Raw genomic sequence first — 25,084 nt, 5'->3', positions numbered from 1 at the left:
GATTTCTGTTGCGTTTTAAGTATTAGGCTTAAGAATGATTAGATTTGGTAAGTAGGGTTGATGAAATTAGGGTTTTTCACAGATTTGTTGTGTGATGTTTGTGTTGTTATCCTGTTGGTTTTTTCCAGATTTTGTTCTTCATAGCTTAACTAAGAAATGTCTTTAAAAAGTTCTAAGTATGGAGATGTTCTTAAATTTGGGATTTAATTGAACTAACAATTGAACATCCTGTATATGTCTTCTCATTAAGCTTATCTGGTTATATTGTATTGGGAATTTTTATTGTTGACGTCATGAAACTTGTTAGATTTTAGAACCGGTTTCTTAACCAAAGAAACCGTTTATTTGCTAAAACAGGTTTCTTAGAAAAGGATAACAAATGTGTTGAACTTATCCCGGGTTTCTTATTTTTTCCCCATATTAACAATCTAAAGGTCCCACTACCCCATACAAACACATCAAGCCTTGCGAACTGTTCCCCTTGGTTTTTCCCTAATTCGTCCACCGCGGGACCTTGCCATTCGCCAAACCTCACGCCAATCACCATTGTCGTCTCATATCGTGTATTCGGTGCGCCTCCATTATCTGATTACACCTTAATACTCTTAATAGGTACTCATCTTTTTCACTTAATTTCAATTTAATAACTTAGGGTTTCATGGTAGTTTGATTTGTGCTTAATTAGTTTCGTTACAATGTTTTATGTTTTTTTTTTGTTATTTAATGATAATATGACATAAGTGTTGTTATTTAATGATAATATGACATAAGTGGTATGACTCACTTAACTGTTTGCCCTTGTGGGCCGAGTTAATAGATTTGTTGGACATGGCTCTTGTGTACGTATTCTGTCATGGTTCTTGCTTACCATTTATATATCAGGCATCACATGAGGAGCCTATTGTGTATCCATGTGGTGGTTCTTGCTTACCATTTACATATCTTGCTTTGTAGTATTGCTTACTGCTGTATATGCAGTTGTTATTGCCTATGGTTTTTGTGATTGAACTTTATGTTCTCTCGAGGAGTCCTTATATACATGAAAATATGTTTTGCAGTAAGATACTCTCGTTGCTTGTATCATTCTTCACTTCCTTTTATACCTTAAAATGGAAGGAATTCTTTCCACATCAGGAGCTACTTTATTCACCTTCATTTCAAGCACAAATAATTCGTTGTCCAACAATGGATGTTCTGCAAACCTATCTTCACTGGAGACAGAATGATTGTAAGTTGCTTCCTTTATGACTTCCCAAATTTTAGCTCGGTCTTTCCCGGTCCCCGAGTCGTACTGGTGTACTTGGATTTTCTCTCATTCATCTAGGAGGGAACTCATAGATGTCACACTTCTTAAGTTCTTAGAAGTGCTATTTTTTTTCCCCCAGGTCACCTCAATAATTTACATGATACGTGATTCTGGAAGCTTGTTGATAGTGGAAAGAGTGAAAGTGAAGCCCATGAAATTCTTAAGGTGTTGCTGAATTTTTTTGTTCTTCATGCATTTTATCGTCATCCGTAGTATTAATAGCTATCTTCTTGAGTCTATTCTTAACCATAGGCTTGTCTGGTTTAATTTTTAGAAGTTTGTTAGCTCTCTTTTGTTTCTTATGCTTTATCAAACAGGGGACATGCAAAGGCGGTGTAATGATGGGCTGGACATACGAATCGATTGCTTAGCACGGAGGATTTATGCTGTCGGGAACTCGGGACTGCCAGTCGTCTTTTGTTACATGGTGAAGGAGGGGATACTTACAAGTTACACCAACTTTTGATGGATATCTTTCATATTTGATGTCTAATACTACCTCTCAACCCCCCCCGGATAGATAAGTTTAATTTTAATATTGACATTGGTTGGTACAGATTGGTCATGGAAATGTGGAAGGATCTTTGGAACCTTTTGATGTGTCTACAGGAGATAATGTTGGTAACATTGATATTTGTTATGGATATGATACGATTTTTTATTTTGTTTCAATAAAATTTGTCCTAATGGTTCAAATTAAATCGGAAGGTTTTTCTTGTGTAAAATTGTTGGAGTTTCTGAATTGGAACAGGTCTAATTCTTATGAGCTATACGATTCAATCGTGTAGGGTTACGATAAAAATAGAAATATTTTTTTAAAAAAATAACAGGATCAAAGAGAGCGGTTAGTACTATCACAACTGTTCTCTTTGAAAAAGTAGAACTAAGGCGCCAAAAAATCTAAAACTCTAACAAAGAGAACTGCCTTATCAAAGAGACCGGTTCCTATATGCAACCGTTCTCTTTGATATATCAAAGAGAACGGTTGTAAAAGGCAACCGTTCTGATTGTTGTTACAAAGAGACCGGGTTGACTTGATTTCAACCATTCTCTTAGATCAAAGAGAACACTTGGCCACAGGACGGTCCAAACTACGAAAGAGAACGGTTACCAATCGTTCTCTTTGATCATTTTTGTAGTAGTGGAGCCTTGAGGAGGCAATGAGTGAGGGGACCTTTGAGAAGAGGAAGGGTTTTGGTTGGATATATATGAATCAAATGTCCTTTAATGTGCTTAGACATTTGATAATTCGGTCTTCAAAGCTTTGAATTGATTGTCCACTTTGGCATCCATGTCCCTTAGCAATTTCTCAAGGGCAGCGTTGGGATTAGGTGGTTCTATGTATTGTTGATTTTGTGAAGGTTGGTAAGAGTTTTGTTGTTGTTGATACCCTTGTTGGTATCCTTATAGTTGGTTGAATGGTTGTTGAGATTGTTGGTTTGAGTGGTAGCCTTGTTGTTGGTATGGAGGATTTTGGTTTTGGTTGCGGTAGTTATCTCTTTGATGGGGTGGGATGTAGTTTGGATTGTCATGTTGTCTTTGGCCTCGGTAGTTGGAGCCTTAGCCTTGGTTTTGATTATATTGCCTAGAACTGTCGGGTTTGGGTAGAGGCATATATTGAGGTTGTTGATATTTGGGGTCCAATGGTTGCCCCGCATATGAAAGCTTCGCGTCTTGATTAGGAAAGGCGCGGTAGAAGGTCTGATGACGTTGGTAGGAGATCCTAGGTGCACCTTGCCCTTGAAGAGCAAAGCACTCTTGTTGATCTTCTTGAGGAATAGATGAACAATACTCAATGGTGTGCCCCACACCGCCACAATAATCGCAAAACATTTGAGGAGGATAGTGCATAGGTGGAGACCTAGGTTCTTGTACGTATTAAACTTTGGAATGGCTAGGTCCACCTTCATTGGCATGCTTCGAGTCTCCATGCTTCTTTGCCAATTTGAACTCTTCAAATTCCTTTGTCAAGGTATCCCATTTCACCTTGTACTCCAACTCTATCTTGGAAGGTCCTTCACTTTTATAGTCAATATCTCTAGCATAACTACTCTCCATCTCGGAAATGTTTTGAATCATTTCCGTGATTTGAGCGTTATTCATTCCATCAAAATTTCCACCCGATGCCGACACGATCATGTCCCGGAACCTTTGCTCAAGAGTTTGGAAAAAGGTTTCGGTGTTCATCCATTTCGGGATGCCATGGTGTGGACAAGATGCTTGAAGGTCTCTAAAACGCTACCAAGCTTCAGTTAGAGTCTCCATTGGTCTTTGTTTAAAAGTTTGAAACTAATGACGAATTCTCGCGGTCTTAGAAGGTGGGTAGAAATTGTTGATGAAGGCCTTGGATAGAGCTTCCCAAGTAGTGAACATGCCCGGCTCATGGGAATTCAACCATTTCTTAGCGTTGTCCTTCAATGTAATGGGGAAGAGCATCAAGAGCATTTTCTCCTCCGTCACACCATTATGCTTAATAGAACCCGCTTTTTCTTTGAAGGAGGTGAGATGTTGGTGTGCATCTTCATTCTTCATACCATGGAAAGTGTCTTGTTGCATGTAGTTGATTACATGATGCCGGAGTTCAAATGTATTGGGAGCAAGGGCTCCATAGTTGATAGCCGAACACGCACGGTTGGGGTCCGGTCTATTGTAATAGTCCATCGGTTGGTCCACCATGTCTTCGTTTATGAGATTGTTTCGTGGAGATTCGGTTTCATTTGTATGGTTGGAATGTTGTGAGTGAGTTGGTGAATTTTGTGGTGAATCAATGGGAGATCGAGTTTTGAGGTGGAGAGTTATGTGGAATGTGAAGGGGTGATAGGGTGGAAGAAGAGGGTGGTTGGTCTAAGTTATCAATTGTGGAATTGTGAGTGATTGGTGGGTTAAGAAAGGGTGGAGATCCTCGAATTGTCGAGAGAGCTAATCTTCTTCTTGCCCGGATTGTCTTCTCGATCTCGTGATCAAGTGGGAAAAGAGGTCCGATGTAGCACGTATTCATGTACTCAACAAAAGATCAAATAGTCCTAATGCAAGGGTTACACTAGGACAAGGGGAGAAAACAAACAAGCAAACAACAAATAAAAGAACAAGCCAAAAACTTGATGTGAATTTTATTTGTAATTCCTCGCAAGTGTACGATGTCGTTGTACTTACGAGGGTCGAACCCAAGGGACGGTATTATGGCTCTAAGATTAGATATTTAGCTACTAGTTTAGTTCAAATAAAATAGGTTTGAGAGGGTTTAACTAACTAGAGGAGATCACTAAAACAAGGAAAATTAAATGAATGCTTAAGATGGTGAATAACAATAATTAAGAGACTAGGATATTGGGTTCACTCATATAGTTAAGGGGAGACATGCATAGGGTGATAAATTCGAAAGCAAAAGCATAGAAAAGACTCTATCTCTCGATATGAGACTAATCCCTAAGTTAAGATTAATTAAGTCCTCACCTAATCAACCCAACTAAAATTTTGTCATGCTAATCCTATTTACTAGCCAAGTTCTAACTTAACAAGCAAATATAGATAGTGAAAACACTTAAATCCTCATTCAAGCATTAACACAAACACCTTGCATGCATAACAAAATTGAGATGCTTAAACTCAAGAATTATAATCTTTCTATGCTATAATCTACCCTTATGATGCTATATGAGATCCCCCTCCATCCTAGTAGGGCACTACTCACACATAGCTATGATAACAAACACAAAAGATGGATGCTTTGACATGTAACAAACAAGAAGAGACATAATGTAAAGATGGATTAATTAAATAAACTTGAATATGTAAACAATTGAAAGATAAACAACCATAGAGAAGAGATTATACCAATATTGAAGACAAAGTTACAACCTTTGATTAAATAAAAGAATAATCTTCACCAATCTCCAATTAACAACCTAATACTAAATGTAAACAATCCAACAATACTAATTCTAAGCTAGTATAACAAGTAACTAATGATTGATTAAGGAAAGATTAAAGTTTTGATTAAGGGTTTGCATAAGATTAAGGTAATAATTTCAGATCTAGGGTATGTGTTTACAATTGATTAAGGAGGGGGTATTTATACTATCCCATTGGATTATAAAAAAGGAGGAAATATAGCCCAATTTGCGCGACTGCTGTCTGGTGCCGGCACACCGGCTGCCGTCCTCCTCAACCGGCAGCGTCACCTTCGAAATTTGGCCAAAATATGACTTGGGGATCTCTCTGCCGGTGGACCGGCTGCCGGCCTGCCGGCAGAGAATGCTCCTTCTTGGCTTTCTTCTTCATTTCTTCAATTAGGGGAAGTGTGTGCCGGTTAACCGGCTGTCGGCTATCCCTGCCGGCAGCGTGCACTCACAATTTTAGATCCAAAAACTTCCTCAAATTTGGCTAAGTGTTGGCATGTGTTCCCTGCCGGCAGAGAAATCTTCTTCAGAATTCCTCCTTTCTTCATACGAGGCTGTGTTCCCTACCGGTGGGCCGGCTGCCGGCCGAGAACTCTTCTTCAGAATTCCTCCTTTCTTCATACTAGGCTGTGTTCCCTACCGGTGGACCGGCTGCCGGCCTGCCGGCAGAGAACACTGCTTCAGCCTTTCACCCTTCTCTTCCTCATGCTCATCGAACCGCCTCTCTTGCCCCGATTCCTCTATAACCACCTCAAATCCTGCGAGAGGGGCACAAAATCATAAACGCGGGTATCGGACACAAAATGCAAGGTAAGGCGCACAAAACCGACTCGATAGGAGTCGGAATGCATGAAAGAAGAAAGGAAATTTGGTGCAAATAAATCATATATCACAAGTAGAAATTCTTAAAGTGAGTGGGAGCAATAAGAAGTAAGTACCTATCTTAATCGTTAAGGATAGAACTAGGTTCGAAAGAGAAGATGTTAGACACTTAAATAGATACAAACCCCAAATAAGTAAAGATCTAGGAAGTTGGCTGTGTGACTCCAACATATTCCTTCCTGAATATCTATGACATTGACATTGCATTCTTGCCAATTATCACATCATGAGTATTTGATACAAATTTGTGAAACATGTTAGAAATTGCCACATTTCATGATTATGAAATATGGCAAAAGGATGTCAAAACCACCTTTTATAAATGGGTATTTAGAGGAGAATGTGTTCATAACACAATCCAAGGGTTTTGTAAATCCTTAGAATCCTAACATTGAATAATCGTACGACGACTAGCAAGAATATGTTCAGAAATTTGCATGAATGGAACTAGTGTAGTTGCCATTTCATCCATGAACATATGAATGTTGTAACGTACTCATTTTAGTTTTGTATTTAGAAATGTACCTCAATAATTGTTATGATGTACACCAACTCTAAATAAGAATATAATTCAAGTTTTTGTAGAAAAACGCAAAAGGGTTTCTCAATTATGCAATTAAAACAAGCGTTGTGCCCTAACATACCATGATTAAGTTTATGGTGAGAACATACAAATCAAGGTAATTATATTCAACCTAAAAATAAATGTCATATAAGACTCGAGTTGGTGATCCCAAATTATTTCTCATTTGAAAGTCGCATTAAAACTAGTTTTGACTAGTATCCCACACCATTTGATTGTAAATCTCATGAAATGTGCGAATCTTGTATTCAAAGCAAGATATTTTCGTGACTTTTCTTGAAAAGTATAGCGAATAGAATAAGTTATTTACCAAATTACACTTCAATGTGTATGGTCGAATATATTTTTAATCTGAGAAGGTCATTATTACTTATTCTCTTTTGCCGACGAACTAGGTAGATACTTGGTATCCACTTAATGAGGTAAGAAGAGAAATTCTTCGAATATGTTCAATGAATGTTTAAAAGGTATCAAAACCTACAGATTATAAAACCAAAGTATTAGTACTTTGTTAAAATTGGGAACAATAAAGTGAAGACTTTGATTTACACCAAATACAGTGTGATATGGTATCACAAGATCACTATCATAATCACACCCCATGATGATATGGTGTGTTATAAGGATACAAAGAATCTTATACGATATAATTGAACCTTTACTATAAAGTTGGAAGAATTTTCTATCACAATTTGTCTAGTATTTATTTTTCCCTCTAAAACAAAACATTGTTAAAAGAATTATGTACAATTCATATATGATATGATTAGGCATGGTACCTAAGTTGTAGCTTGTTTCGGAAGAAAGCATGTGGCTTTGTAACCCAACTATCACGAGAACAACAAGTTTGTCGCTCGTGATGCTGTCTTTTGAGAAAAAGAAGTTTATTTCTTAAAGACGGAGTGGGAGAAAATGTTCAAGAGCCACAAACTGAGAATAAGACGTAGGAAGATAATGTTTCTTCTTGGTTAAAATCAGTAAATATTTCTTAGGAAGATGTTCCTACTTGGTTCTTCGAAATCTAAGTGGACAGGAGTCATGTTATTTTTAAAAGTAACAAACCTGTAACTTATTAAGATGCTTTATCTAGTCTCGACTCCACAAGACTCTGAAATAAGCATAAACATGAACATGTTTATTTAGCTTGGTTGGTTGGTGGCAAAGGGTTTTGCACGTAACAACAACGCCTCATTGTATTCGGATATGATTTGATATAGTTGGATTCTAAAATCATCTTGCATGAGTTTTGTAAATCGCAACTATCCTAAGGTAGGATACAAACTTAAGAAAAAATCTTAAGTGGAAGTTAAGGAGTTGAATTGTATGTTTTGGTCATGTGATAACTTTTCTCTAATTGTCGAGTAGATCTATTTATACATGGAGTTTAGTGGGAGTACGGTGGTATTATTAGTCTTATAATGTGAATGACATATTGATCACTGTGAATGACGAAAGACTTAAGAGAGGAATAATACATTTCTAAGGTATCCAGACCTATAAAGATAGTTCTAAGAGGATATTAGCATAAAGTTAATATTATTATGTTAATAAGAATCTTAACAAGTTCAAAAGTATTGAATATGAAGAATTTGAATCCACATGCTTCCACTATGAGATTAATTCATTGCGATAAGATGTATAACCATTCTTAAACCTCGTATACTTGGAGTATAAGGAGATGTTACAAATCGAATCTCTGAGAGAAGTCTCTATATAGCCATATAGTTCATTAGTTAGTACTCGGGAAGTACTAAGGATATGAAGCTAAACATTTAGAAATGAGATGGTTTTATGTGCAAGGAGTTACACAAAAACCATATTCTAAACACATAAGGATGATTGGAGAACCATATTGGCTATAATTTTAAGGAGGATATCTGCTAGAAACGTCCTAGGCAGTTGAACAATGAGATATATACAACGGAAATTGAATACACTTGCAATAATTAGATATGCAAGAAGGAAGGGATGATTTTAGGATTCGGTTTTGTGAATTGAAGGAACTATGGTAGTTCGTTCTAATAATCGAAGGTCCTATCCCTACTCACTGTGAGTACAGTGGGAGCTATCCTAAGGCAAGAGAGCCTATGTCTAGATTGGATCTAGACACGTACTCAAGAATTTTATAATAAAGATTATACATAACAAAGGGAAAAAGTATATAGTAAAGTTAGGAAAATTCAAGGTGTTGCTAAAACTTGCTAACCAAGGCCTTTTCATAGGCTGAGGATGATAAGTCATGCCATTTCAATTGAGTTAAGATGTATAGTTATATATAATATTAAGTATGGATTATAGATTATGTAGTAATTGATCTGGTATTAATTTTACATATGTGATAATGCACTCATCATTTGAGTTTTATTCAAAACTCCTTTCTTATAATACTTTGTTTTCAAAATAGGTTGTCGAGACAATATTGAACCCTATTAAAGTGAACTGGATTAACATAGTATTCGCCCCTAGTCACTTATATGAGGTGACGTCTCCTAGTGACTAGAGTGTGAGTCGATTGATGGCAAGTTCAAGTGCCATAGGGTCATATGACTAGTCGATCACATAGACAGACTGTAAGAGACACTTTGTCGAGCAGTGACCGCTTATAGAGTTCTGGTAATTAATATAGCCTGGTCGTGGCAAGAGCTACTATAGTATTATTTTGAGTCAATTCTTTGACTAAAGACTATTCGCCCAAGTTGGCACAGTTTCTGAGTGACTTTAAATTATGCTCTATGATTTTCGTAAATGAGGTCTAATGGGCATCTTTTGGGTCATGATGAGCTATGGCTAAACAAAGGGAATAGTGTGATAGGAATTGTCCATCTCCTTGTCAGGGTTATTTAAAAATCTCAAGGCCACTCGAGGAGTAGTGAATTGAAAATGCGAGGCCACGCTCGAAGGTATCTACGGTAGATAATTCCGGTCAGACAGTTACTCTCTAGATCGAGGAAATCATTCTTGATATGATAACTTGCAAGAAAGACCTGCAAGACACCTTGCATTGAGTGGGATTTTGTAATAGGACAAGATAATTGGTGACGCACACTTGTCTCGGACAAGTGGGAGATTGTTGGAGAATGTGTCCTCGACAATAGTGTGATCACATTATTAAAACTCATCATAAGAATACATAAAAGGATGATTATTCTTTTTTATACGTCAACTGATCAACATTAATCGGTAATGATTGACTGACTAGAGTTTGACATTATTGTCGTTTGACAGTGGTGATCAGTTGATCCCTTAAGGTCACACCTAAAGGACAATTCCCTTAATAGACAAATTAATTAATTAATTGTATAATGATACAAATTAATTAATTCCTTAAAATTGTACAATTTACATATGTGAGTAAGAATATATATCTTATTGTAATTCGATTAAATAAGATTCGTTTTAGTAATTAAAATATTATATTACTAAAACTTTGTTTATGAAACAATAAAATTAAGAATGAACGGTTAATTATAATTGCAATATGTTGTAGATTATATTAACATGAACCATTTTATTTACTTGTAATTGTGAATTACTAGTCAATTGTTGTATATAATTAAATTAAAATATGTAATGATATTTAATTGTTAAATATGCATTAATATTATTAACATGTTACATGTTACACATTATATGACAAAATTACAAATTGACAAAAATAAAATGGAGTCCATTTTATCTAATGGACCGGTTTTTAGAGGAGAATTGGAGGGTAAATTGTTTCATTATTTTTTTATTGTGAAGAACACAATGATTCCAATTATAGGATAGCCTTCACCCTAATACTCTTTGATTAGGACAACTCTAAAAAGAAAAGGGGCATGCATTGGCTCTCTAATCCTCTCCCCTCCCAACCGGTTTTTCCCCTCTTCAATAATAAGAATTGTTTTTATTTTTTCATTCATTCATTCTTAGATTTTTACATCTTACTTCTCTCCATCTCTCTAAAATTAGTTTTAGAAAAGAAAATAAATTATTCTCATCTAATATTATTTAGTTACTAAAGGTAGTAATAAGAAATATTATTAGATTATATTTTTAAGGTCTCTAATTTCATATATCCAGTCAATATATAAATTAGAATTAAGGGTTTGTCTTGGTGCAATTGAAAGGAGGTTCTCACAATATTAAGACAAGGGGATCATCCATTTATTTTAAGCTCAAGAACAAGTAAGAAAGGTGTTCTTACTTGTGCCCTTATAAACCGATTTTATCAATGTAAGGAACATTTTCATTACTTATCTATTTATATTTTGTTATGCATGCATAAGATCATCATATTTAATTAATGAGTAATTAGATATAAAATTAAAGATTTTAATTTGAGGGTTAATGAATCCTTACAGGGATGGCGTCTTATTGAAGAAATGGCCATTCATGTAGCTGAATATGGGAATCCCAGAGGAGGTAGACGGACAAGTGAATCTTTAGTGGTTGAAGTGGAAAGCCCTAGTGGAAGGTTTGACAATATGGAGATTTTACAAGCTTCGGGTGCACATGAGCAAGTCCATGCTATGATTGAGCAAGAGGTAATTTGTGGTGGATGCGGTACAGAAGGACACGATCCTATTACTTGCATGGCGGATGTAGAGCGAGTTCATGCTTACCAACAATTCAAGCAAGGAGTTCCGTTATCTAAACTTTATGAAGACTTGACCATGCCAAGTACCTCTAGCCCTCCTAATCCGATGCCACGACGAGTTGATTCACCTTCTACAATTGTAGAAATTGTGGAGTTGAAGTCCTTGGTGCAATCTTTAGCACTTCAACTTGAAAGAAAGTCGGAAAAAGTCGACAACTCTATAGAAAATTTGCAAGACCAAGTCACGCAACTTACATCCGAGCAATTAAGTCAAGTGAATCACCCACCTCAATGTGATCTGATCAATGCAATAAATCTCCGAAGTGGTCTTACCTATGATGGACCAAAAATGCCGGAAAATGATGATAAAACTGTTGATGAAATTCCGGAAATTGTTTTGGTGGAATTACACGAAGATGTCCCTGCTGAGCATCATCAAATCACTCGATCGAGTGATAATTCTTCTCGATCGAATGATCTGTCCTCCAAAAACATTCGATCGAGCAATCCAAGCATTCGATCGACTGGTTCTTATTCTGATACTCTCTATCGAGAAGATTGTGGTACTCGATCGAGTTGTTTGTCCACCAAAAACATTCGATCGAGTAAACCAGACCTTCGATCGACCTGTTCCAAATATGATGTCCTCGATCGAGAGGTATGTATTCCTCGATCGAGTAATTTGCCTGAAGAAAACACTCGATCGGATGAAAATAGTACTTGATTGAGTACTTACACCAGCGGAGATTCTATTTCAAAGCTTAAACCAGCTGCTGAGTCGTCTTCCCCTGCTGTGGAGATGCCTCGTTCAGATAAAGGTAAAGAGAAGGTCGCCGACCCACTTATTGTTACAAGAATTCCTTATCTAGGACGTCTGAAAGATGCTAAAGTCGAGCGACAGTACGGTAAATTCGTGGACGTGGTCAAGAACCTTCAGGTAACCGTTCCTTTTACTGAACTAATTACCCAGGTACCTACTTACGCAAAATTATAAAAGATATTTTGACGCGTAAGAGAGAGCTTAGTGAATTCGAGATTGTTGCATTTATGGAAGAGTCTAGATAAGGCGTAAGAGAGAACTAATTCCTTTTACTGAAATAATTACCCAGGTACCTAAAATGAAAGACCCGGGAAGTTTCTCTATTACCTGTACTATAGGAAATGAAGTGATAGATAAGGCTCTCTGTGATTTGGGAGCCAACGTCAGTGTCATGCCCTACTTTGTCTGCAAGAAACTTAACATGGGTCACCTTAAAATAACTAATATCACCTTAAAGATGGTTGATAGATCAGTTAGACGACCCTTAGGTATCCTAGAGGACGTGCCTGTTAAAGTAGGCAAGTTCTTTATACCAGTGGATTTCATTTTTTTAGACATAGCTGAGAATACCCGGACCCCAATTATACTAGGAAGACCATTCTTATGTACAGCTGGGGCCATTATTGATGTCAAACAAGGGCGTTTGACTCTTACAGTGGGGGATGATGTCATCACTTTCAGTTTACCTAGTACACTTGCCAGACCAATGATAGAGGATACTTGTTATTCAGTTGATTTCGTTGATGAGTTTGTTTATGAGTTCTGGTCGAATTCCTTGATTAAGGATCCACTGGATGCTTTGATATTGCTAGATGAGTGTGCAGATAATCAGGAGAACAATGACGCTGTGTTGGATTTGCTTAAAGCTACAATAGATAAGCGTGAACTCACCGACGCTGAAGGAGAGAGAGTGGAACAAATGATAAATACTCTCTGCGCTATAGAGGTAAAGGTACCCGAGTGTAAGCCTCTTCCTTCTCATCTTAAATATGCATTTTTAGATGATACAGACCAATATCCAGTCATTGTTAGTGCTAAATTGGATGATGATCAGCTGACCGCTTTGTTAGCTATTCTTAAGAAAAACAGGAAAGCAATGGGTTATTCATTGGATGACATTAAGGGCGTCAGTCCTGATATTTGTATGCACAAAATTGAGCTAGAGGAATATCACAAGCCTTGCAGACAGGGTCAGCGCAGACTGAACCAGAAGATGCAAGATGTTGTGATGGCTGAGGTAATGAAGCAACTTGATGCAGGTATTATCTACTTTGTTTGTCATTCTAAGTGGGTGAGTCCAGTTCAGGTGGTTCCTAAGAAAGGAGGAACTACTTTGGTCAAGAATGATAAAAATGAATTGATACCTACTAGAGTAGTAACTGGTTGGCGGATATGCATATATTACAGACAGCTAAATGCCGCCACAAAGAAGGATCACTTTCCCCTTCCTTTCATTGATCAGATGGTAGAAAGGTTAGCTTCTCATAAGTTTTTCTGTTATTTAGATGGATACTCAGGGTTCTTTCAGATTCATATTCATCCAGATGATCAGGAAAAGACTACTTTTACTTGTCCTCAGGGTGTTTTTGCTTATCGCAGAAGGCCTTTTGGTTTGTGTAATTCCCCTGCCACCTTTCAAAGGTACATGATGGGGATATTTTCTGAGTATATTATGGAGGTCTTTATGGAGGTCTATTATGGAGGTCTTTATGGACGATTTTAGTGTCTATGGAAGTCTATTATGGAGGTCTTTATGGACGATTTTAGTGTCTATGGAAGTGATTTTGCTAATTGTTTGTCTAACCTTGATAAAGTGTTGCAGCGCTGCATTGAGGTTAACCTTGTGCTTAACTGGGAGAAGTGTCACATTATGGTCAACGAGGGAGTTGTCTTAGGGCACTTGGTTTCTGATAGGGGCATTTAGGTTGATAAAGCAAAGGTGCAAGTGATTCATCAATTACCTCCTCCCGTTAATGTTAAAGGAGTGAGAAGTTTCCTTGGTCATGTCGGCTTTTATCGCCGGTTTATTAAGGATTTTTCAAACATTGCTAAACCATTTACACAGTTGTTGCTTCGGGATGCCCCCTTTGTATTTACTGACGAGTGTCTTTCTGCTTTTAACAGGTTAAAGCAGGCCTTGATTTCAGCACCGATTATTCAGCCTCCTAACTGGAATCTGCCATTCGAGATCATGTGCGATGCTAGCGATTATGCACTCGGAGCGGTGTTAGGCCAGCAGAAAGACAAGGCTTTAAATGCAATCTATTATGCGAGCCGAACTCTGGATGAGGCTCAAGTGAAGTACACCACTACTGAGAAGGAGCTGTTAGCTGTGGTTTATGAGCTGGAGAAATTTCGTTCTTATTTAATAGGGTCAGAAGTTACTGTTTTTACTGACCATGCAGCGCTGAGACACCTTCTTGCTAAGAAGGAAGCTAAACCACGATTGCTGAGATGGATACTTCTTCTCCAGGAATTTGATCTGCAGATCAAAGATACGAAGGTTGCAGAGAATGTAGTAGCAGATCATCTGTCGCGATTATCGCAGCAGGAGGGAGAGGATTTTTTACCTATTGATGATTCTTTTCCCGATGATTCCTTATTTGCTATTTTGTCTAAAACTAACCAAGATCCATGGTAGGCATATTTGGCTAACTGTGTTGTCAGTGGTGAGCTGCCACCCAACCTTTCTTATCAGCAGAAGAAGCGTTTTCTTTATAATGTTAAGCAGTACTTCTGGGATGATCCTTTTTTATTTAAAGAGTGTGCAGACGGTCTCTACATACGATGTATTCCGCAGTGGGAGACCAAGGCAATCTTAGAAGGCTGTCATTCGTCTTCTTACGGTGGTCACCACGGTCCATCGCGTACCGTGGCTATGGTACTTCAATCTGGTCCTTACTGGCCCACTTTATTTGCCGATGCTAAAGTGTTTGTTTCAGCTTGTGATGCTTGCCAACGCTCTGGGAATATATCTAAGAGACATGAGATGCTACAAAATGGCATTTTAGAGGTCGAGGTTTTTGATGTTTGGGGCATTGATTTCCAGGGACCATTCCCATCTAGTAAAGGTAACAGATATATTTTGGTAGCAGTAGATTATGTGTCTAAATAGGTGGAAGCCATTGCTTCACCTAACTGTAATGCCAAGACGGTGTTTAAGATGTTCAAAAAGATTATTTATCCCTGATTTGGTGTCCCTCGGGTCGTCATTAGTGATGGGGGAATGCACTTTAAAGAAAAGAAACTTACTTCTATATTGTCTAAAGTCAGTGTCCAACTTCGTCGTGGTTTGGGGTATCATCCCCAAAATAGTGGGCAGGTTGAGGTCTCTAATAGGGAACTAAAAGATATTTTGGCTAAGGTAGTTTCGAAATCACGGAAGGATTGGAGTCTTAAATTAAATGACACATTATGGGCTTATCGGACTGCCTTTAAAACACCGATTGGTGCATCACCATATCGGTTGGTTTATGGGTAGTTCTGTCATTTACCTATTGAGTTAGAGTGTAAGGCTTTGTGGGCTATTAGTTAGTTAAACTATGTTCCTAAGTTATGCGGTCAGAATCGTTTATTGCATCTAGATGAGCTGGAAGAGTTTAGGCTAAATGCCTATGATAGCCCGCGCATTTATAAAGAGAAAACGAATAGATGGCATGACAAACGGATCATACCTCGAGAATTCCATGTCGCGCAGAAGGTGTTGCTGTTTAATGTCCGACTGCGCTTATTTCCTGGTAAGCTGAAGTCCAGGTGGAGTAGCCCTTATACAGTGACTGCTGTCACCAAATTTGGGTCCGTTGAATTAGAAAGTTCCGAGGGCAATAGGTTTAGAGTCAATGGGCAATATGTGAAGCATTACCATGAGGCAAATGACTTGGGTGGCAGAGTTGAAGTTCTCTACTTCGACAATCCTGATGAGCCAGATAATTGAAGTCATAAGGTCGTGCGGGACCTCTTAAACCTACAGTATCCGGGACGAAACGTGGCCTGTATTTGTTGTAATTTTGTTTAAACTTTTTGAATTGTTTTTAGTGTGCGTTAGACGCTAGTTTTGCAAACAATAGGCTGAGCATATCGGCTACTTTCAGTCCCGTAGTTTTTTGTGACATTTTTTGCAGGAATCTAATGGGGACTGTTCGATCGAGTACTTATAGTCCTCGATCGAACGCTTTTTCTACTCACTTTACTCTATCGAACACCAGTTTTTCTCGATCGAGTATCTGCAAAATAGGCCTTTTTGATCGAGAGCCCCTCTTCTTTTGATCGAGACTTTCTTATGCCCATTTTACTCGATCGCACACTTATGCCCTTTAGATCGAGTGAATTTGTTATGCCTCGCATGCTACGACGTTGATGGGCCATTTGCGACCTCCCATGTTGTTGGTCGTTTGGGGAGGTCCCTACTTCACGCCTATATTGTAAGTTTTCCGAGTCTTATTCTCCTTTTCTCTTCAGTTTGCATTCTTTTCCCTATTTTTGGTACAATGAGGGCATTGTACGGTTTGGTTTAGGGAGGTATGCATCCATATCTGTGCTGCATGTTGTTTTATTGCATTTCCGTTTGCACGTTTACTTATTATTCGCATGCATTGTTGTTTTTCATTCAAAAATCGTATAAAATTCAAATAAATTCACGTTTAATTTTGCTTTTAGGTTGAGTCAGAATGTTGAACTTTTACGCTACTTTGAGTCTTTTACCCTTTTTCCTGCATATTCTTAACATTTTGTTGGCATGGTAATGTGCATAATCTACGAGTTTTTGGTTTAAATTTATCTGAACCAATAGACTTGACTCTTTTAATGGCAAGCCACATGTACATTCTAAGGTTTAAAACTTGATAAACTGGTGACATTCATGACAAGTTTCATATAGGATGTGAGTAGCACTCTCTATATAGCATGTAACATCAATTTGTACGTGCATGACGCCCTTTTCTCGGTACCTGTATGCATTTGGTTTGTGGTGGTGACACACTTGGAGAGGTAACTTACAATCTCTTCTTTCATTACTACCCATAAACTTTACAATAGCCAAATCTGCCTTTTTAACCCCTTAACTACATCCAAACTTAGCCTGCCATGTCAAGCTAGTTCCAGTGGTTTTTGTGGGTATGCTATTACCCTTGTCTTTTTGGCTCGCTTTGAAAGAATTGAAGTTGGTGGTATGAACTGAAGAAATGAATTGAAGGAAAAAGATTAAAAAAGACATATGAAAGAAAGAAAATGATGAAGAAAGAACGAAAAGGAAAAAACATATGCGAATGAGGTCGTTGAATAGCACTCCCATGCTTTTCATTATCTTCTTATGGGGAGTCCTTTGTTGATGTGAGTGGTGTTTTGCCACAATGGCACAGTTCTACATTTTGTATTGAGTGGTGAAGGGGGATGATTCTCTTATTTGGTTATGGTTGTACTGGCTTGAATTTATCTCCACTTATCCAAATCTATTGTGCCTCTTCCTACCATATAACCTCACTTCACATCATACGTGTAACACCTCCATACTCCAAGTGCCTTACCAGGACCACTTAAGGCATGGAAGTGCTAGCAACTCGGTTTCCCGAGGCAATGATAATCAAAAGACAATTAAGAAACAATGTTTAAATAGCATAAAGTTTAAAGTGAATACAATCCAAAAATCAAACTGCTAAAATACGGAATTACATGTCCATAAACCAACTGTCTAATCAACTAATCAAAAGTCTGATAAACTACTCAAGCTACAGCGGAAGACTCTATCATCTGAAGGTGACACATCCCAGCTAGCCTATATGTCTCAACTCATACCTGCTCAACAACTGCTCACCATCCCCGAATGGATCACCACAGTTTTTAAAACAATAAAACGGGGTCAGTACTATTCACACAAACATACATGCACAACTACTATAAGACAGAAAACAACATATTTCAACCGTCACATAACCCAAACACCATAATCAACTCCTCATCACCGACTACACACTAAAGTGTGTAATCCTGCTAGAGCACCCGTCGCAACAGGTTACGCCACTCCGCCAGTGGGGGACCGCAACCGTTCCCACCTAAGCCCCGCTCATACCATAGAGCGAATAACCTAAATCCATTAATGTGCACATCCCTTCTGTGGCGGGTTCCATAGAAGGCGAATAATGGGCGTGAAGCCACTCCCGCAAGTGACCCCACTCAGCCAGGGACGCACCCCGAATACTACAGACAGATACAATTAATCATAACTACTAGCAATAAACAATTCCAACAACCGTCACAATACGCGTATGATAATACTCAACAAACAAAGATCACCACCAACACATATGTGAATAATACTGAGTAGGGAAACCCTACCTGAAATGCAAAACAGTCAGACGATCTCAACAGCTGTTATCAAAAAGCCTCCAATTCCTAATTCTCCTCCTAACATATGATCACATAATTACTAACAATCATAAAAAGCAACAAAACCCCAAAATCCCCAAATTAGGGTTTAAACAACTTTAATAAAATACTATAAAATCGGTACGTAGATCTTACCCTCGACGCAAGGATCACAAGGATGTAAAGAATAATATATTCCGACCTCTCAAGCTCCGGGATTTGTCAATAATGCAAACGATGCGAAACACGTAGTTTGAAATCTCTTTTGAAGTAATTAGGTTTGATAAAAGTGTATTATGAAAGTGACGGAAAGGTTTATATATTAATTCGCATTATTAACAAAACCCGACAAAACATTACCCATAAACCGAGCCACTCGATCGAGTGCCCGACATACTCGATCGAGTGCCCCCTACTCGATCGAGTATCAAGGCTACTCGATCGAGTACCCTATAGACAGAAACTATTTTAAAAACTCAAAACACCCTTACTCGACAGAGTAAGGCCCACTCGATAGAGTATCCAGAGACTCATAAAACCGTAGTATTACAGTCTTCCCTCCTTAAAAAGAACTTCGTCTCCGAAGTTCAAACTACAACAAAACAAAAACATACTACCACACTCCCGACACAACAAACAACATAAAACTTAACATAAAAACATGTTACCAACCAATCTCAACCCGGCTCAAACCACTACAAAACAAACCGACACAACACAAAAAGGGTGTAAAACTCTTTGCGATGATCTCCTACCCCCTAAAAGAAACAAGGTTACGTCCCCGTACCCATACATACCTAATCAAAAAGGAAAGGGTAACGCTCTCTCATAGCCTCATCTGCCTCCCATGTAGCTTCCTCTACCTCATGATTAGACCAAAGGATCTTAAGCAAAACTGTCTCACCACTCCTAGTCTTCCTAACCTTCCGGTCAAGAATCTGCTTAGGCACCTCAAGATAAGACAAGGACTCATCTAGCTCTATGCTCTCTGCCTCTAACACATGTGACGGATCACTCACATACTTTCGCAACTGAGATACATGAAACATATTATGCACCCTATCCAAAGAAGACGGTAAAGCCAAACGATAAGCAACCTCTCCAACCCTGTCTATGATCTCATATGGCCCTATGAACTTCTGACTCAGCTTGCCTCTCTTCCCAAATCTCATAACCCCACGCATAGGAGACACTTTCAGAAGAACCTTGTCCCCAACCTGAAACTCGATATCCCGGCGATGTAGATCTGCATAACTCTTCTGCCTATCCTGAGCTGCTTTCATCCTCTCCCTGATCATCCTAATCTGCTCAACCATGTCATGTACCATCGTTGGTCCTAAAACCACTGCCTCAGCACTGTCGTCCCAACAGATCGGACTCCTACACCTCCTCCCATATAAAACCTCAAACGGTGTCATACCAATACTAGTGTGATAGCTGTTGTTGTAAGAAAACTCTATCAAATCCAACCTCTGTTCCCAGCTACCACCAAAGTCCATCACACAAGCTCGTAACATATCCTCAAGAGTCTTAATAGTTCTCTCTGTCTGACCATCTATTGCAGGATGAAATGCTGTACTCATCTTCAATGTCGTTCCCAAAGATTCCTGTAACTCTTTCCAAAACTTGGAGATAAACCTCGCATCTCTGTCAGATACTATGTCTTTAGGCACCCCATGTAACTTTAGCACATTCTTCCGATAAGCCATAGCTAATTGTGCTTTAGTCCATGTATCTTTGATTGGCACAAAATGAGCTGAGTTGGTCAGTCGATCCACTATAATCCATATCATGTTGTTACCCTGTTAACTCTTTGGCAAACCCAGGATAAAATCCATAGAAATGGATTCCCACTTCCACTCAGGTACCTCAAGAGACTGAATCTTACCTTGTGGTCGTCGTTGTTCCCCTTTGACTCTCTGGCATGTCAAACAACGGGCCACAAACTCAGCTGTTTCTTTCCTCATCCCAGGCCACCAAAACGTGTTCTTTAAATCTTTGTACAGCTTGTCACCACCTGGATGTACCGAATACGGTGTACAATGTGCCTCTGTCATGATTGTCTTTTTCAACTCCTCATCATTAGGGACACACCACCTCCCATCAAACCTCAAACTACCATCCGGATGAATAGAGAATCTAGACGCTGTCCCTTTCTCTACTCCAGCTCTCCACTCTACCATCTTAGGATCCAAAGCCTGTTTACCTGGTAAATCATAATAAAGATCAGGCTGCACTGTCAAATCTCCCATGGCATCCCCTCTCTGCATCATATGTATCCCAAACTTCCCCACCTCATCTCTCAACTTCATCAAAGATATAGCTGTACATAAAGAATCTACACTCTTCCTGCTCAAAGCATCAGCAACAACATTGGCTTTCCCTTCATGGTAGATAATATCCATGTCATAATCGCCAATCAACTTCATCCACCTCCTTTGTCTCATGTTCAACTCTTTTTGAGTGAAGATGTACTTGAGACTCTTGTGATCTGAAAATACCTTAAAGGTCGCCCCATAAAGGTAATCTCTCCAAATCTTTAGAGCAAACACTACTGCACCCAACTCTATATCGTGTATAGGATAATTCTCCTCATAAGGCTTCAATTGCCTAGAAGCATAGGCAATTACTTTACCGTTCTGCATCAACACGCATCCTAACCCATTCTTTGAGGCATCTGTATAAACCTCAAAGTTCTCACTCCCTTTAGGTAATGCTAAGATTGAAGCTGTGGTCAAACACTCTTTTAATGTTTGGAACGCCGTCTCACAACTCTCATCCCAACGAAACCTGTTCTCTTTCCTCATCAAAGCTGTCATAGGTCTAGCAATCTTGGAGAAATCCTTCACGAACCGTCTGTAGTATCCAACTAAACCCAAGAAACTCCGAATCTCAGCTACATTCTTCGGTGCTTCCCACTTGGTCACTGCCTCAATCTTTGCCGGATCCATAGCTACCCCATCCTTAGAGATCACAAGCCCCAGAAAAGCAACTTTCTCTAACCAGAACTCACACTTGGACAACTTAGTATACAACTCGTGCTCCCTCAAGGTCTGCAACACAATCCTCAGATGCTCCTCATGTTCCTCCTTAGTCTTGGAATAGACTAAGATGTCATCAATGAACACCACCACAAACTTGTCCAAAAACTGACTGAAAACTCTGTTCATCAAATCCATAAACACAGCCGGTGCATTAGATAATCCAAAAGGCATCACCACATACTCATAATGGACATACCTCGACGTGAAAGCTGTCTTCGGTATGTCCACCTCCCTAATCTTCACCTGATGGTACCCCGACCTCAAATCAATCTTAGAAAAGACTGTTGCACCACTCAACTGATCAAACAGGTCATCTATCCTTGGCAAAGGATACTTGTTCTTCACCGTCACTCGGTTCAACTCCCGGTAATCTATGCACAACCTCAAACTCCCAACTTTCTTTTTCACAAAAAGAACTGGTGCTCCCCACGGTGATACACTTGGTCTAATGTATCCCTTCTCTATTAGATCGTTCAACTGCTTCCTTGTAACACCCCGGTTTATGAAGGAGCCTTTAGCAAGGCATTCCCTAATAAACCGGACTGTTACCATCTCGGTTTCCCGAGGTAGTGAATAACAAAGTACAACAATACCAAAGTACTTTAAATTAAAACTTAACGATTACGTGTTTATTACAAATTATCCAACTAATACTTAATATGAGATAAATACAACCCGCAGCGGAAAATAAATTAAGCGATAAAATCTTCTATGTGGTCTAGACTTCTAGGTAGATTGGCCAAGTCCTCACGCATCCCATAGCTCCCAAGTCAGCTAATCTTTAGTACCTGTCAAATCTGCTCCCCATTATGGTTCATCACAGGTGTTCACGAATACACAGGGTCAACCACGAGGTTGTGTAGGGAAAACAATGAAATAATAAATACGATATGCATGCTCCTCCGTCACCTCCATCTCCATCTCAACACATAACTCATATCTCATACCCCGGACAACCCAGCCATACCGATCCCCGGTAGACTATATATATCGACCGTAGCCGATCTGCCATTCGCGGTGAGGACACCAGGGCAAGTCTGCGAGAACCCGCACTGGCCTTAACACAACATCACATCGTATCCCAACATCGTCACCACCACATCCTCCTCCAACTCCAATGCATATGAAATGCTCAACGATAATTAATGCAATGCAATATGTATATAAATCATCAATCGATAAATCATAAAGTCATGCCAATTACCCGATGTTGTGATATCATACTCAATACGATAAATTCACCAATCACTTCCCGTATATAAATCATAACATAAGTCGACAACCAGGAATCAAGTCAACACAACTCAACAACGACGATAATAAGACAAGTGTATTTTCCCTACCTCAAAGTGCCAGCAAATCCAATTAAGCAGTTAAGCAGTCCAGAAATAAAGCAATGAATTTGATTATCGATCCTTCACGAATCCGTCACCTAAAACAATTATAATACTTATTATTACTAACTACTAAATATAGAATTTCCCAAAATAGAAACTTTCCCGATATAGTAACTTTCCACTTTAACCAGTCCCGACTCAAAATCCATCTCTAATTATTTTACTCAACTCGGGAATTAAATTAATTAATTAAAAGTACGACCGATTAACGAATTATAATGATTAACTAATAAAATCCGCTTCAAAACAAATCGAATAACCCAACTCTTACACTCACACTTCACTCACGCCCACACCCTTAAACCGCCGCCTGAACCACCCCGACAACCACCAGCCGTGGTGCCCACATCGACCCCACCACCGACAACCAGCCCCACCTTGGTCGACTGCCGCCGGCGAGTCGAACCAGGGCCGTCAACTGGCCTGCTCACCACCGTGCTTCACCACCCGCCCTATTTCCTCAACTCGCAACCACCGCAGGTATCACTCAACCCCTGCCAAATCACCACCGTTCTTCTCGCCGCCAACCCACGAACACCGACACCACAGCACCACCGTTTCGACCTCCCCCTAGTCCACGGTGGTGCCACCCAAAACCCCCTGTCTAAACTCCCTTGAAACGCATCTCAAACCCGTTTCCTACCCCCTTATCGACACCGCCTCTCTCTGCCCCTACAACCACCTAAGACCACCCTAACCACCACCAAAATACTCTACCCTGACCACCCATTACCAATACCCTGCCAACAACCATTAACAAAGCCTCAACAAGGCGCGAACAACCCCAAAACCCGACCAAATTCGAAAAACAGAGGAGAAATGTGGAGTGCTTACCTTTCCGTCACCATAACAACCACCACGGTCGCCTATGGACGTCGACCAACACCCCTAGCTCTTCCCTGCTACGCCATCAATACCCACGACCTCTCTCTCTCTCTCTCTAGGCGTGAATCTGATGTTTTGATGTTGGTGAAGGAGGGAGGCGGCTGAGGGAAGAGGGAGGCGGGTTGGGTAGTGTTATTAGGTTTAGGTTTTAGGGTTAGGGTTAGGGTTAAATTGGGCTGAACAGTTATTGGGCCAGCTCAACTGGTCACATTTCGAATCCTATATAAACCCGTCTCAATTAACTTGTATCGATACTACGCGAGTTAAATAAAATAACTTAACATAATTATCGACTCAACAATTTACCCGACTTAATTAGTAATATAAAATGTATAATAATTATATATAATAATATCCATTTAATTTATTATATAAAAATACGGGGTATTACAGTCTTTCCCCCTTAAAATGAACTTCGTCCCGAAGTTCGCTCTCATACTCAAACAACAGAAGGGTATTGTATATCGTACTTACGGACGTCACGCAATTCTAACTCGGTTAACACACACTTTTGACACACCAATTAACATAACAATTACGGAATGTTACATTCTGCCCTCCTAAAAATAAACTTCGTCCCGAAGTTTAACTCGTCTTTTCTTAACCCAACTAACTGCAACTAATAACTACCTGAGAACACAAATGTATAACAACTAAGTACTCATCTGAGAACACCATCATCTTTCCATCTCAATTCCGATCTCAAACTCAACATAAACTCATTAACCATGGTCGCACTGGACCGCAAACGTATCTCCTGTAACCATAACTCAGCTCATAGGCTAACTCATAACACATTACCAGTAGTTTAATCACACTCTCCTTTTACACTTCAATCAACTAACCGAAGTAGGAACAAAACATATCGAACTCATCCGCATAGGTACCCCACAACTAAAGGTCAACTTGGTCAACTATAACCTACAAACAAGTGCAAATTAAGCATCAAGATTTTACAATCCTCCCCAACTAAAAACATGGTTACGTCCTCGTAACCTCATTATTATAACAAAAGTTCTCAAACTACTGCTAACAACTGAAAGAGGCTACCGTTACCAGTAAAATCATTAGTAATTATTCATTTTACCAATTATTGTAATCTTTTACCTTAGAAACATAGGGAATCAATCAACATGAGAAAAGAATTAGGGTCCAAAACTTACTAAATCGATTTATGAAGATTTATACCTTAATAGGTCCAGTCTGACTTTCCTTTACTTAATTGTACAGATTCTAGGTCAAGTCACCGAATCACCAATAAAATGAAGACAACCAGTTCGCAATTTTTATCAGCCTAGAAATATTTTAATCCTTATAACAAGGGTTTGG

General features: G+C 39.1%; 1 long non-coding RNA gene across 1 annotated transcript; it reads left to right on the top strand.

Moving 5' to 3' along the window:
• Nucleotides 1-390: 390 nt before the first annotated feature.
• On the top strand, nt 391-1,835 carry LOC141658770 (uncharacterized). Its single transcript, XR_012549410.1, has 4 exons — nt 391-612; nt 1,059-1,228; nt 1,386-1,471; nt 1,624-1,835. It is a non-coding gene; the product is annotated as an uncharacterized LOC141658770 (long non-coding RNA).
• Nucleotides 1,836-25,084: the final 23,249 nt, after the last annotated feature.

This window comes from Silene latifolia, chromosome 6 (assembly GCF_048544455.1).
Source record: "Silene latifolia isolate original U9 population chromosome 6, ASM4854445v1, whole genome shotgun sequence".
NCBI lineage: Eukaryota > Viridiplantae > Streptophyta > Magnoliopsida > Caryophyllales > Caryophyllaceae > Silene > Silene latifolia.
Note: the sequence above shows the minus strand (reverse complement) of the source record. Positions and strands in the feature narration are given on the sequence as shown.